We start from the raw sequence: 20,517 nt of genomic DNA on the forward strand, positions 1-20,517 counted from the left end.
ATGCAAAGAAAATTATAAAATATATAAGGAAAGCTAACAATTTATGGAAGTTCATGAAGTAAAAACTGATTAAATTGGTAACTATATTTTAATTTCAAGTCTCAGCCTTACAAAACTGTTAGTTTTCATCCAAATTTCTACAGCTCAGTGCAAGCCCAATCATAATCCCACAAGGATATTTTATAGCACTTGATACATTGATCCTAAAGTTCATCAAGAGGAAGAATGAAAAGAAACTTGCCCTACCAGATACTGTAATTATGACAATATTGCAGTAATTAAAACAGCATGAAATTGGCTCAGGAATGGAAAAATAAAATAATAAAACTAAATAGAGTGTAGAAACAGAGCTAGTATTAATGGTACATAATAAAGGTAACATTTAAAATGTCAGAAAAACTCAATAGAGTTTGAGCTATCCACTTGAAAAAGAATTACATTAAATTTCTATCTCACATTATTCACAAAAATAAATTACAAATAGATCACTTAACAATGAATTATATACATACATATGAAAATAATATAATGAATTCACATATATTATATATTGAATCATATATAAATATTATCTAAATATATATTATTTATAAAATATGTGATATTTTATATATTATAATTATAATGAATATATTATTTAATATATGAAAATACAAAATGTTTTAATATTCTTGTGGTAGTAAAAGTTTTTGTAAGCAACACATAAAACCTAGAAAATTTAAAGGAAAGCGACAGCTTTGACTACTTAATTTTTAAAAATTTATCTAATAAGGGTGTGAGCAAATGGGCATTTCCATGGACCCTGAGTGAAGACATAAATTGGTACTGTTTAAAGATTAGTCTGGGGGACTTCCCTGGTGGTCTAGTGGTAAAGAAGCCACCTTCCAATGCAGGGGACCTGAGTTCGATCCCTGGTCAGGGAATTAAGATCCCACATGCCACAGGGCAAATAAGCCCACGCACCACAACTGCTGAGCTCGCACACCACAACTAGAGAGCCCACATGCCGCAACTACAGAGCCCACGCTCTCTGGAGCCCGCATGCTGCAACAAAAGATCCCAAGTGCCACAATGAAAGATCCCACGTACCGCAACTAAGACCAAACTCAGCCAAAAAAAAAAAAAATAACATAAAATAAAATTTAAAAAATACATTTAAAAAAAAGATTAGTTTGGTAGTGTCTACAAACGTTTTGAAATGTGTATGCACTTGACCCAACTATTATACTTCCAGGAATCAATAATATAGAAATATTGATAGTTTAACATGCACACAATAAGGAGGAATTATTAAATTGAGGTCAGTTATACCCAAGGACCTGCAGAATGAAAATTTTAGGTTCAAATCCTACTTCCAACTCTTGTTAGCTGTAGGACTCTGAGCAAGATGCAAAATCTCTGAACCTCGATTTTCTCATCTACAAAATAGAAATAATAATAGGACCTAGTTTACAAGTTCATTGGAAAGAAAGGATCAAATAATTCACGTGAAGGGCTTAACACATGGCATGGCACCACATAAGCTTTCAATTAAAAAACTTTTCTTCATTCTCTGCTGTATTTCCCAGAACTTCAGACAGTGCCCATCATATCATAGGAGCTTCATAAAATACTTGTTGAATGAATTTCACATTATGATTTCTCCAGCAGGCCTCATTTCCTCTGGGAAATGTCTGTGATGGACCCTGTCATCTCTGTGATGTGTCTCTCAGGCCCCCCTTCAAGAATGAAGGACTTATTACTCCAGCATTGGGAGTGCCGCCAGCAGCCAGCACTCCACTGTCAACCCCCTTGGAAACTGCCTTAAATGAAGAGAGCCACCTGGTCCAAGAACACACCCCCGTCCCAGAGCAGTCCACATCAAGTGACTTGTTGACATGGGGACTTAAAAGCCCAGACCCCGCAACCGAACTTAGTGGAGCTTTGAGGAGTCATCCCATCTTCAGAATTCCCCAAAGGATAACCTGAGGTTTCCACTGAAACAGCATTGCAACCTCTCACCCTGCCAAACCCAGCTTCTTTTCCTTCCTTCTCGGGTGTTCATCCCAAGAACATGCCTTAATAAATCCCCTAAATGCTAATCTTTGAAATGGCTTCTAAAGCAACCCAATCTGTGACAGTCTCTGAAACCTAAATATAAATTAGCACAAAATCCTCTCTTGTTACTCTATTGTTTTTTATCACAATTTGTAAATAACAGTAATAATAATAATTTTGTGATTATCACTATCTCCATAACTAGACTGTAAGCTAAGCACAGTCTTAGTTATGTCTGCTTTTGCTTAAAATGTTCATATTTTGGGCTTCCCTGGTGGCGCAGTGGTTGAGAGTCTGCCTGCCGATGCAGGGGACATGGGTTTGTGCCCCGGTCCGGGAAGATGCCACATGCCATGGAGCGGCTGGGCCCGTGAGCCATGGCCACTGAGCCTGCATATCCAGAGCCTGTGCTCCGCAACGGGAGAGGCCACAGCGGTGAGAGGCCCGTGTACCGCAAAAAAAAAAAAAAATTTTCATATTTTATTCATCATGGAATTTTTATTTTTTAAAAATTATATTAAAATATTATTTATCCTGATTACTGAGCTTTTTGGTATTGTCTTAAATTTTGTGCCTAAAGTAAGTGGCTCACTCACCTCATCCTGGTTCCAAATCTGGCAGGAACTATATATTTTTATGATTGTTTATTTTGTGTTTTGTGTTCATTTTTGCCACACCTAAGGCAATATCTGACATGTAGTAATCATAATAAATATTGGGTAAATAAATGAATGAATTATCTATAAGGATTTTCATTGCAGTTCTGTTTGTGACAGAAAAAAATGTATCAGTAAATGAAAGTTTAAATTATGATACATCCACGCTATGTAAAAATTTTCAAAAGGATAAGACACACATATGTATATGCTAACATGAGAAGATCTCTAATACATACTGACAAGTTAAAAGCAAGATTCAAAATAATGTATATGGTATATCATACAAACATAGATGATAGATAAAGAGATATCTGAAGAGATAAATAGGGCATTACATGGTAAATGCTAACAGAAGTTATCTTTAGATAAGTTAGTGGAATTGTGTGTTGGAGGAAGGCTATGAAGGAAAATTTATATCCAGTACTGTATGTAATTCTGAATTATCTGAACTTTCAGAGTACTTGCAATCATGTATTAGCTTTTTAAGCTTTTTAAAAAAATTTTCAAAAAGGTTTACCACCTCTAGGAAGCCTTCCTTAATGGAATGCTATTGAATACCACTTTACTGTGAGCCTCCTTAGCCTGGCACACTGGGTCTCCACTTGTTTGCAGGGTGAACCATAAAGTTCCAGTAACTCACATCTACTTATATTCTACCTCATCCACCAGATTGAAAACTCCTTTAAGGATGAGCTGATACTTCTGTTTCTGATGCCTTTCCAATAATACAGCTCAATAGTATTCTATCCAGAGTTGTATCTGACTACCTCAAAAATATGAGGCCATGTGGGTCTTACTCATTGTATTTGTATATGGCATACAAATCTATTACTATGGGATTTCCTTTTATATACATTCAAGAAACTAGAATGAATACACAGGTGAACCAAAGTTATAAAAAAGTTAACAAGCCATACTTAGACATTCTGAAGGTTACCTTCCCACAGAAGTTTCTATGCACAAATATTATTATACTTATGCTAAAACTAATACACTATCATAGGATACCAACTTAATGCCAAGCTTTAAGAGAAATGCTTCTGACACAACGTTCAATCAAATAGGTTGTCAAACAATCTCTATTACTTATAAAATGTTCTGAAAAATACTGAGTCAGATTAAAGAGACAACAATAACCAATGACAGATTTTTAGTAAGGTGTCTTATACAAAGATTTAATCTTTCTTCTTCTAATTCCTGACTCTGGAGATCATTTGACATGTTCCTTGGGATCGTGGAATTCCCACGGGGAGTGGGTAAGTTGATGCCAATAGGCATGACTGTGAAGATTTGGAGAAGACAAAATTACCAAATGACCTGCAAAGAACCAAGTCCATGGAGGTTTACCATTACCTTTCTCTTCGTAAATTTCCTGCAGCTTCTACCTATATTGGATTACATTACAACATATTCAAAGTTGACTTAAGTTTGTGTACAGCCTGAAATGAATAGAGTAGGTCCTGACATGAGTTTAAATCTCTGAATGCAGAGAGATTCAATATGTTAGAGTCTTACTATAATATTACCTGCTGACACTGCACTGAATTTAGAGATCAGTTGCATTTAAAATTTCACTGTTCTCATGCTTGCATTCAGATTTAGAGCCTAGTTTTCTTATCTACAGATTTCAAAACTATTTGGATTCTAAAATTTGGATTGGAGGAGGGGGAGGAAGATGAGCATATTTAGAAAAAGTAAATGGATGTGAAGGAGATTTGGGAATCTGACATCTGAAAGTTATAAATTTTAAAAGCTCTTCTTAACTTCCAGCTAAAACTAATCAGCTTTATTTAGTGTTCCTATTAAAAATAAATGTGATGTAACTGCAAACATGTTAAGATTAACAGATACCTAGGAGACAAAAGACACAGTCACAGTTTTCTGGTTTACAACAAAATAAGGATGCTTCAAAGTCTTCTTTTAAAAAACAAAAGTGATCCCTTGGCATTTACCATTTATTCATTATCCATCTGTCACTACTTCACTTACTATTTCTCAAATAACCATAATTTCTTGGTGCATTTTACATTCTTTTCCTGAAGGTCATTGACAGTACAGATGATAAGTCAATACACGCATTAAAAGCATAAAGAGACCAGATAGCATCTAACGTACTATTTAATCACCCAGGCCCAATTCTACTTGGGACCCTTCAGACCTAATGTCAGCTCAGAGAAATGCTGATTCATTTTAATAAGATTCAGTGCATAATCAGGCTGGAAAGACAGAGGAATCATACCAAAAATGCGTGCCATATTAATTAACAAACTGAAGAAACTCATATCATCAAACACAAAGGCTGAAAGGACATGTTTTGGATGAATTCTGTTTTATAGGAGAATATTAAATTATTTAAAGCTAGAGTCCTAGTTTAAGATTGAGGATCGTTTCAAGTATCTTTTTCCCTAGAAAATTTAAACTAACAACTGAGATATTGAAGCTCTCCACACATGGGGAAGATAATGAAGCCAATAAACAGATTTATAAATAATACAGCCTAGAAAATATTTGTGAAAACTTCTTCCTCCCTCCTTTCCTACGGAACCCTTAACTTAAATCCAGAGGAGTAAGGAGTGACATCCATCACATCACCAGAAATGATTTCTAAATGCAAAATAGTGTGTTTCTTGAACAGCAGTTCTCCCCCTCCACTTACGGAATTTGTTCTGGAAGCATGATGGCATCAGAAAAACATAATTCTTTTCTTTTCATCTTCAGCCAATGATTTACCTTTGTTGAGCCTCAATTTCCTCATCTGTAAAATGGGGACAATAACACTTTGCTTAGGACATTTGAGGATCAAATGAGATGTCTACACAGTAAAGCACATAACACATTGACCCTGTACATGAGGTTGCTCAGAAGGCCTACTTCTTCCTATTGTTTTCCTTTTGTATGATTGTGTCTTTCCACAATGTGCATACTTTCTTCAAAACGAGGGCACCAGCAGTGTCTGCCATACTGGGAAAGTTTCACAGGTACTAAGCAGCATCTCAGATTACTACATTAATGAATTATAACTCTGAATTACCAAAGAGATGAACAAAATCATTCACTTAGTGAGGACTCAAGTCTTTAGGACCAAATTAATATTTATGTCTTTTAAGTAACTAATTGGGTAAATTGTCTGGGAATGTTGAAAGAAAAGAAATTGCTATTAAATATAATTTTGATCAAATGAGCTAAGCTTTTATGATTTTTACTTTATGATTTATACAGAAATATACATGTCAGTGAATTAGTGCTAGGCTCCTTAACATTCTATTTTGGAGAGTTGTTTTCAAGTGTTCCTTCTTCACAAAACTCTGATTTAAGCTTGGTGCTTAGAATGAAATATCAGAATGACAGTTCAAATATTGAAACTCTTCATATATTAGGAAGATAATAAATACCACCAACAAATGTATAAATAATACAACCCAGAAAACATTTCTGTATATTTCTTCCTCTTCCCATTCACACTGAACCATTAACTTACTTCCCTGAAGCATTTGAAAGAGTGACCAGAATAGTAAAAATGAAAGTGTAGCACGGTAAGCAAAAAAGAGACAGCTGATTCCTCTGGAAGAAAAAAAGGTGTCAACACTTACCAAAATATGTATCCCCATGTGTGCTCACAAAAGCAAACTTTTACAGGGTTCTTGGCTTTATAAATACTAAAGAAAGGAGGGAAAGCGTATATTAACCACAGTCCCCTCATTAAAAGCAGTTTGGCATAGAAAAGATGAGTTGCTGCTAAAATAGCAGATAAGACCTTTTTGGCTCAACATCCAAAGTCTATCTGACATGAGGGGCGACAGTATGCCACTTAAAATGATGTGCTTCCTGCCTAGGAAATGATATGGATGGCAGTACCTGACTGAGTGTAACAGTAGTATAATGGCAGCCTCTGAAGGCTGCTTTATTTGGTAATTGTTTGGGAATAGGTCTCTACACTAGCTACATAATTTCTCACAGGGATGCTATATCATCTGAGGGTTTCAAGTTGTATTCACCTGGAAAAGGTAATCTACAATGAGGGGAAAAAGTATACAACAGCATGACTATGATGTCTCTACAAGGTGAAAATGCCTGCAGTAAAGAACAGCACACTGATTTAAGAGCTGCTGTCAACACGTGCTTCCCGTAGGCCCCAAGGACTAATACACTCTTGCAAGGAAGCAAATTTGGATCTTAGAGACAGACAAAGCTCCTAGAACTGATTATTCAGTTAAGTCCCTAGGAACTCTTAACACATTTCATATTTTTCAGTTTGAAAGAATGGTACTACTTATCTAGAAGCCTCCTTTCTCCCAGAAATATTATCCATCAACAAAAATATGACATAAGCAAAAAAAGAATTAGATGTCTTCATATTTACTGTTTCCTTTACAGCATCCTATACACAAATATATGTCTAATATCCAGCAGCCTGTCAGAAAAATTATTACTCAGCCAAACTATTCGTGCTCATCCCAGTGAAGGACTCAGTAAAATGTTGCTGAGTCAGGGTCTCAAATTCTACCAATTCTGATCACCAGCTTCACAACACAGTTCATCCCTGGACATTTTGCTTTTAGAAAACTGATCAAAGAAAAATGCACTAAGAGAGATGGACATAAAAATTCAAGTTGTTAAGGTGGGTTTTATCTCTGGTCACAAGTTCTGATATATTGGTAAGTTTACAGTTTTCACCATGTCATCTGATATTATCACTAGTAATTTAACATTTGTTTTAATGTTATAAATTGTCCTGTTACTCTTAGCCAATGACTCAGACCAGGCCAGAGCTAGAAAGAGCCTTAAATAAATTGTCACTCTTTTTTTCTTTTTTTTGTGGTACGCAGGCCTCTCCCTGTTGTGGCCTCTCCCGTTGCGGGGCACAGGCTCTGGACGTGCAGACTCAGCGGCCATGGCTCACGGGCCCAGCCGCTCCGCGGCATGTGGGATCCTCCCGGACCGGGGCACGAACCCATGTCCCCTGAATCGGCAGGCGGACTCTCAACCACTGCGCCACCAGGGAAGCCCAATAAACTGTCACTCTTTAAAACTGACATACATACCTAAATCTACCAATTTCTATAAAAATTCAAAATTCTGAAGCAGATAAACAAAAATGAAAAATTACACACACAAAGTGAGGTAAACCAGACAAAGACAAATATCATATATCACTTATATGTGGAGTCTGAAAAAAGCATACAAATGAAATTATTTACAAAACAGAAATAAACCCACAGATATAGAAAACAAACTTATGGTTACCAAAGGGGAAAAGTTGGGGGGAGTGATAAATTAGGAATTTGGAATTAACAGAAACACACTACTATATATAAAATAGATAAAGAACAGGGACTTACTGTATAGCACAGGGAACTAACTTCATTTTCTTATAATAACCTACAATGGAAAAGAATCTGAAAAAGAATATATATATATATATATATATATATATATATATATATATATAACTGAATCACTTTGCTGTACACCTGAAACTAAAATAACATTGTAAATCAACTATATCCCAATTTTAAAAAAACATTAAAAAAAACCCTACACATACAAATTGAAGTGAAAGGAAGTTGATGAATCATAGAACACTAGTCTGGATCATGAGAAAGTTGGTGTAGCCCAGCTGATTCAGTAGACCGAGGCAAGCTTCTATTCTATTTCATTTCACCCCACACTCTCTGCTCACTTGAAGCTCCAGACATTGTCCTAGGCCCACAGCTACAAGAGTGAATAACACAAACTCCTTATTCTCAAAGACCTCTCCATTTACTAACAGAGGAGATAAAACACAAACCTTTACATAATTCATAATAAGGGTACTAAGAAAGAAGCATCTGAGTAGATAGGGATGGAGAGAGGCAAGAAACCTGACTCTTCCTCCAGATGACCCTGGAATGGTATGAAGATTTAAAGAAGTCTCAAGCACAGAGGAACTTGCACTTCTCATGTCATGTGATAAGTGAAGGTTCTGGCCTCAGAAAATTGATAAGGGGATCAAATGATGTCGGTTGTTACAACAGATAGATAAATCGCTCATTGTTGACTTAAAACTTGTGAACACTTTAACACTATAACATGATCAGATTGCCTGGGAACAGGATAATCCATCCCAATCTGTCCTCTTCCTACTAGGTGGCCCCTCAAACAGGTGCATCACCATGTGTGGTCACCTTGTAATAAGGTGCCTCCTTTTATGCCACAGTGTACATGGAGGATGTACGTCTATGTGAACTCAGGGAAATGGAGGGTTCTATTGGCCAACCCAAAATGCCACTGAGATTATGATGCTGCAGGCATTAGACTCCTCATGAGATGCTGATTTCTCAGACATCACAGCAGTAATCTCACAGGGTAGAGAGGTTCAATGAAAGCAACTCCTTCCAGCCGAAGTTATTGTCTAAGTTATTTATGCCAAAACTTTCTTTTTGACTCTCCTCGATGAATGGCATTATCTGAACCCATCATTGCTTTCTGTTCCTCCCTATGATTTTACACCAGTCAAAGAAGCCCTTATCAAATCATAAGCAGTAGAGTGTAGCTCAAGAAAACCTTCAGTTCTAGACCTGAATGAAAGCCCAAAGGACAATGTCTGTGACCTATAGGATTGTGACTGCTGCCATGAAGCACACTCATCACCCTACACTTCCCTCCCCACCTGCCAATCACTCCCTTCCAAGACAACCCCTGTAGTATTATGATCAATTACATTCCTTAAAAAATGAAACAGGAGGTGGGAGTAAAAGTCACCTGACATACTCAATCAATCAAATTTCATCCTTTCTTTCTCCCCTCCCATTCACACTTGAATGTTATCACATAATACCTATATTTAATGGTGTATGTAATAGTTCCTCTGGTATCTATTACTAAAGTGGAACAATTTTTTCTTTTGACTACAAAAGATTCATGAGGTTATTGTTTTCAAATGAGGTATTATAAGTATCTGAGACCCTTCAGAGACATGGGCTGGCCTGCCTCTCAGAAAGAAGAGAGGAAAACACTAAAACACCCTTAAATCCCCTAATTAAAGTCCCTTTGTTGAGAAATCATGCTTGCTTATGTTCTACACCAGAAATGCCATTTGAATATTCATTTATTTACCAATAAATTTAAATAGCTACTATGTGCCAGGCACTGTCCTAGATGTTTAGGATACATCAGTGAACAAAAATGACCAAGATCTTTGCCATCATAGATCTTACATTCTAGCAGAGTGATACTGGGTTTAGGATAAAAGTGGCATTACAAAGAGAAGAATGGATAAACCTGTCGGTGATCATTTTGCATCCATTTGGAATAAAATAAAATTAGATCTCTAGCTCACACTGGACATGAAAATCAATAACAGGTAGAAATTTTTAGAATAAAATACAAAAAAACATCGGTAGGAACTTAAAGCAGAAAAGAATTTCCTAAACAGGACACAAAGTAAAATCCATGTTGTTATATTTGGCTATATAATAAGTAAAAGCTTCTGGAAACAACAAAAATGAAGCCACAGTTTGGGAGAAGACACACAACCAGGAAAGAATTTGTACCCAGGATTCACAGAGCATTCCAACAAATTGATGGGAAACAAAGATTGAAAGTCTAGTTTTAAAAATGGGTGAAGAATATGAGCAGTGATTCATAGAAGGGAAAATCTGGATAGCCAACAAACTAACGAAAGGTGTTAAACCCCTAAAGTTACAAGGAAAAGGCAAATTAAAATATCAATGAGATACAATTTTATGCCCATTATAGTAGCAAATATTTTAAAGTCAAACAATACCAGGTGTTGATGAAGTAGTATAGCACTAGGACTTCTCATTCACTGCTGAGGAGAGAGGAGTTTGGTACTCATGCATTATAGAGCAACTTGGTAATACCTAGGAAACTTAGCTTGCATGCTTGCACAAGGAGACCTGCATGAGAATGTTCCTCATACTACTATGTGCAAGAGCAGTTCAGAAACAAATTCAATGGCCCATTACAGGGGACTAGATAGATGGCAGCATATTCAACAATGGAAAACTGCAGCTATTAAACTGAATGCACTGGGGCCACATATAATTAACATAGAGAGTCTTCAGAAAGAATGTTGAAAGAAATCAATGAGTTGCAGAAGGAAACACAGTATAATAATACATAGTTTCAAAATCCACAAGTATTTGTTCAACGTTTATGGAGGTTTAGATTTGTACAGAAAGTATTTTAAAAACCATCAACATGAAAGACATTAAATTCATGATGGTAGTTATTTCTGGAGCAGGGGCAGGGGAATAGAGTTAGGGAGGTGGATACTGTACCCTCAACTCTAACTAATTTTTTTTAATATCTCCAGTGAAAATGGCAAAAATCTTATGATTTAATGTGATTGATAGACATGTAAGTGTTCACAACATTAACCTCTACAATTATCTACAAATGTAAAATATTTCATAATAACTGTTGATTTTTAAATAAGAGAAAAAAAAATAAAATTAGATGAAATTTGTTCCTTTGTACCTAATTAAGGCAAAAAGGATTTGAGACCATGGGCTCACATTATCTTCTCTGAAAAAAAAAAATTTAAAGAATGGGGCCACGCTCTTGCCATTTTCCGCTTCCCCCCACCCCCCAAAGTGACATATTCACCTGGCTGTCCCTGCAGTGGTTGGTTGCTGGTTGCCAATTGTATGCAAAATCCCTTTGCCATTGCTCCCATAAGTCACACCCTAGGATTGTTTGAAGCTGTGGAGAAGCCAACCTTCAGGAAGAGTCTGGAAGCAGGACAGGAAATACTCAGTCTTGCAATCAATAGGGAATAAACTGACAAAATTCATTGATCAATTTCCACCTTTTGGTATCTTTTTAAATTCCCACCTTTTTGCAATTAAAAAAAAAAAAGAATCAAAGTGTGATTTTGTCCAGAGAGAATAGACATCACTAATTTTGGCAGGCCATAGAATAGAAACACAAAGTAATAATATTAAATTATTATTTCCCCAACTTCTTCCTCTCAGGAATGTTTTTAAACCCTATCTTAAAGGTTTTTTTTAAAACAATGGTTTAATTTATTCACTTTAACTTCCATAGTTAATAAATTCATCTGTCATCTTGTTTTAGGCACTTCACACTGCTTCCTTTGTGAAATGACCCCATCCTCACAGAGGCAAAGAATTTAGCACAATCTTATTTCCCACATTATACTGATCTTAGCCAATATAACCTAAGGGTTTAAACATAAATTGTTTTATTACACTTTTACATTATAGATCATATATTTCAAAGATGATTTTTAATGCTTAAGGGTTATCTATACAGCTCTATATGTTTAAATTGTATTAATGGATAATATAGCCTTTTTATAGTCAGACTTCCTCACTTTTTTACTTCTTATTTTTGAATTTTGATCAGTAAGAGCTGTGCTTTCCAAACTTTAATGTGCATATCATATCAATCACCTAGGGACCTTGTTAAAATGCAGGTTCTAACTTCTGTAGGTCTGGGGAGGGGCTTGAGACTGCATTACTAACAAGCTCCCAGGTGATGCTGATGCACTACCTTTGATTAGCCAAGAGCCCAAGAAAATATTTCCATGTTGTATGAGTAGTACTTTTTCTGTGTCATAGCATATTTGAGAATGTTTTTCTATTGTCTATACATGTGAATAACATCTTCACTAAGAAGAGAATACTTGAAACACAGACATTTCTCACAAATCTCTTTGCTAGATGCTCTACTATCTTCCAGCACTTCACATTTCAGGGAATATTGAGGTTCACCTTATTTGAGCCTCTTGAAATACAGCAACTGTTTTTTTCATGCCAGGAAGCTTGCAAGAGATTTTCAATATCACATAAGTTCAAGCTTTTGCCAAGAAAAAAATCTAGATGTATTTATATTTAATTTGATTTAAAAAAATTGGAAATTAAGAAGTTTTCCAAGCTTGTGAAAAAAAATTTTCTTCATCCCTGATTATGACATTTGCCCTATATTCTTATATTTATTTATCAAGAATTTTTATTTTCCTTAGATTGGATCATCTCCTTTATTCTCAATACCTATTTATTTCATCAGTTATAGTTGGAGATTTTAATACCCCACTTTCAATAACTGGTAGAACTAGATAGAAAAATAGTAAGGATACAATGACTTGAACACTATCAACCAACTTGATGTAACTGACATTTATACAATGGAATACTTTACAACAATGAAAATGAAAGAACTGTGGCTAAACTTGTCCATATCAATGAATCTTAGAAACAAGGTTGAGGGAGAGGAAGGCATTTTATAAAATAATACCTTCACTATAATACTATTTCTGTAAAAACAAGCGAAAGTTAAATAATATGTTGTTTGAGGGATATGTGTATATATGTACATATATCTATACATATATATCTATATATATATAGATAGGTATAGATACAGACAGCTCATGAGAAACAAACAAAAGAGGAATACAACAAAATTCAGTTTACTTCTATTTCTTGGGGAAATGAATACACATACATTTAAAGTTCTTGAATGTTCTACTTCTTAAAATAGATAACAGATCTATTGTTTTTATTTCATTATTATCATAATCGTAATCAAATATTTAAAATTCCAATCACAGAACCAGCTTCTACTGAGGCTCAGAAACAGGTGGAGGGAATGATGGAGTGAGGACCTCTATAAATATGCTCCTACATAAATGCAGTAAAAACCTAGCAAAATTTATGTGAATTAATTCAAGAATTAAAAAAAAAAATAATAAATTCAGAACTCTAAAATTTAACCAAACGTTTTCAACAATCTTGGGAACCTTCATTAAAGATATAATGCAGAATCTCAGTAAGAACTTACGGCATTTTCACTTGACCTACTCCCAACCCCCTTCCCTAGCTCCATGGGAGCCTTGAAGACCAGCAGTCTTTCAACCACCAAGAGCCAACAATAGCCTTACAAAAACAAGAGAAGGAACACTAGGTTTGAAGAGCCTCAAAAAGCTACAGCCCCAGAGCATTGACACTATTTGACCTATTGCACAGCAAGTTGAAAAAGTGCCAAGTTGCAGTATTTTTTTATTATTTGACCTAATTAGCAGTTCATTCCAAAGAAAAAGGTCTATCCTGATAGTGTCTGTCAAAAACAATCAGTGACAACTGTTTGCCATCACAGCTTCCTGAGGCTCTGATACCACTTTGGGCAACCAAGAGCCTGGCCAAAATTTTACAAAGAAGATCTTGGGAATGAGATGTCCAGAGGGCAGGCACAAAAAAGTTCTGATATATTTCTGAGGATTTAGAGGAACCAAGTCATGTGCAGGACTATGCACAAGCCCAGGAAAGACCTCTTCATGCACCTATCTCTTGCCTCTGTCTGACCTTGAGGCCCCTGTAAGCAGAAAATGAAGGCTAGGGTGAGAGTTGTAAGTTGAATAAGGCTGATGGTGTGGTCCAACACACATAAAACACCTCAGCAAAGGGTGGAAGACTTATTGCTCTAAGCCATTTAAGGAAATATCTAACCAATCATTACCTGATTACTAAGTTAACCAAGCAAAGACTTCAGCCCCTGCATAAAACAGGGAGTACATATAGTCTAATAAAGTCACTGAACAAACATATAAGCAACAACAACAAAAAAATACAAACAGCAAGGACCAGAGGGCAGACAGCAGAAGCAAGAAGAACTACAATCCTGCAGCCTATGGGACAAAAAATAAATTCACAGAAAGATAGACAAGATGAAAAGGCAGAGGGCTATGTACCAGATGAAGGAACAAGATAAAATCCCAGAAAAACAACCAAATGAAGTGGAGATAGGCAACCTTCCAGAAAAAGAATTCAGAATAATGATAGTGAACGTGATCCAGGACCTCGGAAAAAGAATGGAGGCAAAGATCGAGAAGATGCAAGAAATGTTTAACAAAGACCTAGAAGAATCAAAGAACAAACAAACAGAGATGAACAATACAATAACTGAAATGAAAACTACACTAGAAGGAATCAATAGCAGAATAACTGAGGCAGAAGAATGGATAAGTAACCTGGAAGACAGAATGGTGGAATTCACTGCTGAGGAACAGAATAAAGAAAAAAGAATGAAAAGAAATGAAGACAGACTAAGAGACCTCTGAGACAACATTAAACATACCAACATTCACATTATAGGAGTCCCAGAAGGAGAAGAGAGAGAGAAAGGACCCAAGAAAATACTTGAAGAGATTATAGTTGAAAACTTCCCTAACATGGGAAAGGAAATAGCCACCCAAGTGCAGAATCCCATACAGGATAAACACAAGGAGAAACAGGCTGAGACACATTGTAATCAAACTGGCAAAAATTAAAGACAAAGAAAAATTATTGAAAACAGCAAGGGAAAAACAACAAATAACATACAAGGGATGTATCAAGGGATATCCTTATCCATAAGGATAATAGCTGATTTCTCAGCAGAAACTGTACAAGCCAGAAGGGAGTGGAAGGACATATTTAAAGTGATGAAAGGGAAGAACCTACAACCAAGATTACTCTACCCGGCAAGGATCTCATTCAGATTCGATGGTGAAATCAAAAGCTTTACAGACAAGCAAAAGCTAAGAGAATTCAGCACCACCAAACCACCTCTACAACAAATGTTAAAGGAACTTTTCTAAGTGGGAAACACAAGAGAAGAAAAGGACCTACAAAAACAAACCCAAAACGAATAATAAAATGGTAATAGGAACATACATATTGATAATTACCTTAAACGTGAATGGATTAAATGCTCCAACCAAAAGACACAGGTTTGCTGAATGGATACAAAAACAAGATCCATATATATGCTGTCTACAAGAGATCCACTTCAGACCTAGGGACACATACAGACTGAAAGTGAGGGGATGGAAAAAGATATTCCATGCAAATGGAAATCAAAAGAAAGCTGGAGTAGCAATACTCATCAGATAAAATAGACTTTAAATAAAGAATGTTACAAGAGACAAAGAAGGACACTACATAATGATCAAGGAATCAATCTAAGAAGAAGATATAACAATTATAAATATATATGCTCCCAACATATGAGCACCTCAATACATAAGGCAACTGTTAAGAGCCGTGAAAGAGGAAATCGACAGTAACACCATAATAGTGGGGGACTTTAACACCTCACTTACACCAATGGACAGATCATCCAAACAGAAAATTACTAAGGAAACACAAGCTTTAAATGACACAATAGACCAGATAGATTTAATTGATATTTATAGGACATTCCATCTAAAAACAGTAGATTACACTTTCTTCTCAAGTGCACATGGAACATTCTCCAGGATAGATCACATTTTGGGTCACAAATCAAGCCTCAGTAAATTTAAGAAAATTGAAATCATATCAAGCTTCTTTTCTGACCACAACACTATGAGATTAGAAATCAATTACAGGGAAAAAAACATAAAAAACACAAACACATGGAGGCTAAACAATATGTTACTAAATAACAAAGAGATCACTGAAGAAACCAAAAAGGAAATCAAAAAATACCTAGAGACAAATTACAATGAAAAAATGATGATCCAATACCAATGGGATGCAGTAAAAGAAGTTCTAAGAGGGAAATTTACAGCAATACAAGCCTACCTCAAGAAACAAGAAAAATCTCAAATAAACAATCTAATCTCAAACCTAAAGGAACTAGAGAAAGAAGAACAAACAAAACCCAGAGTTAGTAGAAGGAAAGAAATCATAAAGATCAGAGTGGAAATAAATGAAATAGAAACAAAGAAAACAATAGCAAAGATAAATAAAACTAAAGGCTGGTTCCTTGAGAAGATAAAAAAACTTGATAAACCTTAACCAGACTCATCAAGAAAAAGAGGGAGAAGACTCAAATCAATAAAATTAGAAATGAAAAAGGAAAAGTTACAACAGACACTGCAGAAATACAAAGCATCATAAGAGACTACTATAAGCAACTCTATGCCAATAAAATGGACAACCTGGAAGAAATGGACAATTTCATAGAAAGGTACAACCTTCTAAGACTGAACCAGGAAGAAATAGAAAATATGAACAGACCAATCGCAAGTAATTAAATTGAAACTGTGATTAAAAATCTTCCAACAAACAAAAGTCCAGGACCAGATGGCTTCCAGGTGAATTCTATCAAACATTTAGAGAAGAGCTAACACCCATCCTTCTCAAACTCTTCCAAAAATTGCAGAGGAAGACACATTCCCAAACTCATTCTATGGGGCCACCATGACCCTGATACCCAAACCAGACAAAGATACTACAAAAAAAGAAAATTACAGACCAATATCACTGATGAATATAGATGCAAAAATCCTCAACAAGATACTAGCAAACAGAATCCAACAACACATTAAAAGGATCACACACCATGATCAAGTGAGATTTATCCCAGGGATGCAAGGATTCTTCAATATACGCAAATCAATCAATGTGATACACCATATTAACAAACTGAAGAATAAAAACCATATGACCATCTCAATAGATGCAGAAAAAGCTTTTGGCAAAATTCAACACCAATTTATGATAAAAAACTCACCAGATAGTGGGCATAGAGGGAACCTACCTCAATATAATAAAGGCCATATACAACAAACTCACAGCAAACATCATTCTCAATGGTGAAAAACAGAAAGCATTTCCTCTAAGATCAGGAACAAGACAAGGATGTCCACTCTCACCGCTATTATTCAACATAGTTTTGGAAGTCCTAGCCACATTAATCTGAGAAGAAAAAGAAATAAAAGGAATCCAAATCAGAAAAGAAGAAGTAAAACTGTCACTGTTTGCAGATGACATGATACTATACATAGAGAATCCTAAAGATGCCACCAAAAAACTACTAGAGCTAATCAATGAATTTCGTAAAGTTGCAGGATACAAAATTAATGCACAGAAATCTCTTGCATTCCTGTACACTAATGATGAAAAACTGAAAGAGAATTTAAGGAAACACTCCCATTTACCACTGCAACAAAAAGAATAAAATACGTAGGAATAAACCTACCTAGGGAGACAAAAGACCTGTATGCAGAAAACTATAAGACACGGATGAACGAAATTAAAGATGATACAAACAGATGGAAAGATATACCATGTTCTTGGATTGGATGAATCAATATTGTGAAAATGACTATACTACCCAAAGCAATCTACAAATTGAATGCAATCCCTATCAAATTACCAATGGCATTTTTTACAGAACTAGAACAAAAAAATCTTAAAATTTGTATGGAGACATAAAAGACCCCGAATAGCCAAGGCAGTTTTAAGGAAAAAAACAGAGCTGGAGGAATCAAGACTCCCTGACTTCAGACTATACTACAAAGCTACAGTAATCAAGACAATATGGTACTGGCACAAAAACAGAGATATAGATTAATGGAACAGGATAGAAATCCCAGAGATAAACCCACACACATCTGGTCAACTAATCTATGACAAAGGAAGCAAGGATATACAGTGGATAAAAGGCAGTCTCTTCAATAAGTGGTGCTGGGAAAACTGGACAACTACATGTAAAAGAATGAAATTAGAACACTTCCTAATACCATACACAAAAATAAACTCAAAATGGATTAGAGACCTAAATGTAAGACCGGACACTATAAAACTCTTAGAGGAAAACTTAGGAAGAATACTCTTTGACATAGATCACAGCAAGATCTTTTTTGATCCACCTCCTAGAGTAATGGAAATAAAACCAAAAATAAACAAATGAGACCTTCTGAAACTTAAAAGCTTTTGCAAAGCAAAGGAAACTACAAACAAGATGAAAAGACAACCCTCCGAATGGGGGAAAATATTTACAAACAAATCAATGGAGAAAGGATTAATCTCCAAAATATATAAACAGCTCATGCAGCTCAATATTACAAAAACAAACAACCCAATCCAAAAATCGGCAGAAGACCTAAATAGACATTTCTCCAAAGAAGACATACAGATGACCAAGAAACACATGAAAAGCTGCTCAGCATCACTAATTATTAGAGAAATGCAAATCAATACTACAATGAGGTATCACCTCACACCAGTTAGAATGTACATCATCAGAAAATCTACAAACAACGAATGCTGGAGAGGGTGTGGAGAAAAGGAACCCTCTTGCACTATTGGGGGGAATGTAAATTGATATAGTCACTATGGAGAACAGTATGGAGGTTACTTAAAAAACTAAAAATAAAGTTACCATATGACCCAGCAATCCCACTACTGGACATATACCCAGAGAAAAACATAATTCAAAAAGACACATGCACCCCAATGTTCATTGCAGCACTACTTACAATATCCAGGTCATGGAAGCAACCTAAATTGCCATCGACAGATGAATGGATAAAGAAGATGTGGTACATATATACAATGGAATATTACTCAGCCAGAAAAGAACAAAATTGGGTCATTTGTAGAGACGTGGATGAATCTAGAGACTGTCATACAGAGTGAAGTCAGAAAGAGAAAAACAAGTATCGTACCCTAACGCATATATGTGGAACCTAGAAAAATGGTACAGATGAACTGGTTTGCAGGGCAGAAATTGAGACACAGATGTAGAGAACAAACGTATGGACACCGAGGGGGGAAACCAGCATCAGGTGGTGGTGGTGCTGTGATGAATTGGGAGATTGGGATTGACATATATACAGTAATATGTATAAAATGGATAACTATTAAGAACCTACTGTATAAAAAAATAAATAAAATAAAATTCAAAAAACCCCCAAACAAACAGCAAGAAAAACCCTTGGGGTGGCAGTGGGTGGGAATGGGGATCTGATTTCCAGAGTTACCACATTATGTTATCTAAAATATCCAGTTTTCAACAACAAGGACAACAACAAAAATAGTAAGGCTTGCAGAGAAGCAGAAAAGTATGGCCTGTACACAAGAAAAATAGCGGTCATCAGAAATTTATCTGAAGGGCACCAAATGTTGCACTTATTTTATGAAACCTTTTATTATTAATTATTATTATAAGTAGGTCAAAAAATTTTAATCCCTGTATAAAGAATGATCAAGAAAATAAGAATACAAACCAAAGACTAGGAGAAAATATTTACAAAAAATATATCTGATAAGGGAAATATATATCTGATAAAGGAATATATCCAAAATATACAAAGAACATTTAAAACTCAACAATGAGAAAATGAACATTCCAATTGCGATCAACAGCTGATTTCTACCAGAAATCAGGGAGACCTCAAGACAGTGGATTGACATAAATAACATGCTAATAAAAAGATTTTAACCAAGAATTCTATATCCCGAAAAACTATCCTTCAAAAATGAAGGAGAAATAAGACATTCCCAAATAAACAAAAACTGAAAGAATTCATCACTAACAGACCTGCCCTATAAGGAATACTAAAGGGATTCGTTCAAGTTAAATAAAAAAACACAGGACAGTACTTGAATCCATATGAAGAAATTAAAAAACACTGATAAAGATAATTATATAGATAAATAGAAGAAGTACAACTGTATTTTTTGTAACACTTTGCCTATCTGATTTATAAGAAAACCTCATAAAGTAATAATTATGAAACCATGTTGAAGCACTTACAATATGCTGAAGATGTAATTTGTTCACCAGTAATCACACAAAGGAGTGGGGAGAGAGTGAAATTATGCTACAACAAAGTTTTGTGTTCTACTAAAATTAAGTTGGTACTAAGGTAAACTAGATTGTTTTCAGTTAGGTTATTAATTTTAATCCTAGGACAACCACTTAAAAATGCAAAAAATATATTAAAAGAAATAGCAAGGTCAGAAATTGTAGAAGGGATTTAAAAGATAGTCTCTATATGCAACACACTTTAGACTTAAAGACACAAAAAGTTGAAAGTAAA

The 20,517-nt window shown here is 35.4% G+C and overlaps 1 long non-coding RNA gene across 1 annotated transcript in view; it reads right to left on the reverse strand.

Annotated features, from left to right (window-relative positions):
- Positions 1-20,517, reverse strand: part of LOC117200544 (uncharacterized) — a 78,313-nt gene that overhangs the window by 32,456 nt on the left and 25,340 nt on the right. Inside the window, exons 2-4 of the long non-coding RNA XR_004482129.2 lie at positions 8,036-8,092; positions 6,287-6,352; positions 5,353-5,451 (exon numbers count right to left, since the gene is read on the reverse strand). This is a non-coding gene — a long non-coding RNA (uncharacterized LOC117200544). The remainder of the gene's footprint in view (positions 1-5,352; positions 5,452-6,286; positions 6,353-8,035; positions 8,093-20,517) is intronic.

The sequence above is a fragment of the Orcinus orca genome, chromosome 3 (genome assembly GCF_937001465.1).
Source record: "Orcinus orca chromosome 3, mOrcOrc1.1, whole genome shotgun sequence".
NCBI lineage: Eukaryota > Metazoa > Chordata > Mammalia > Artiodactyla > Delphinidae > Orcinus > Orcinus orca.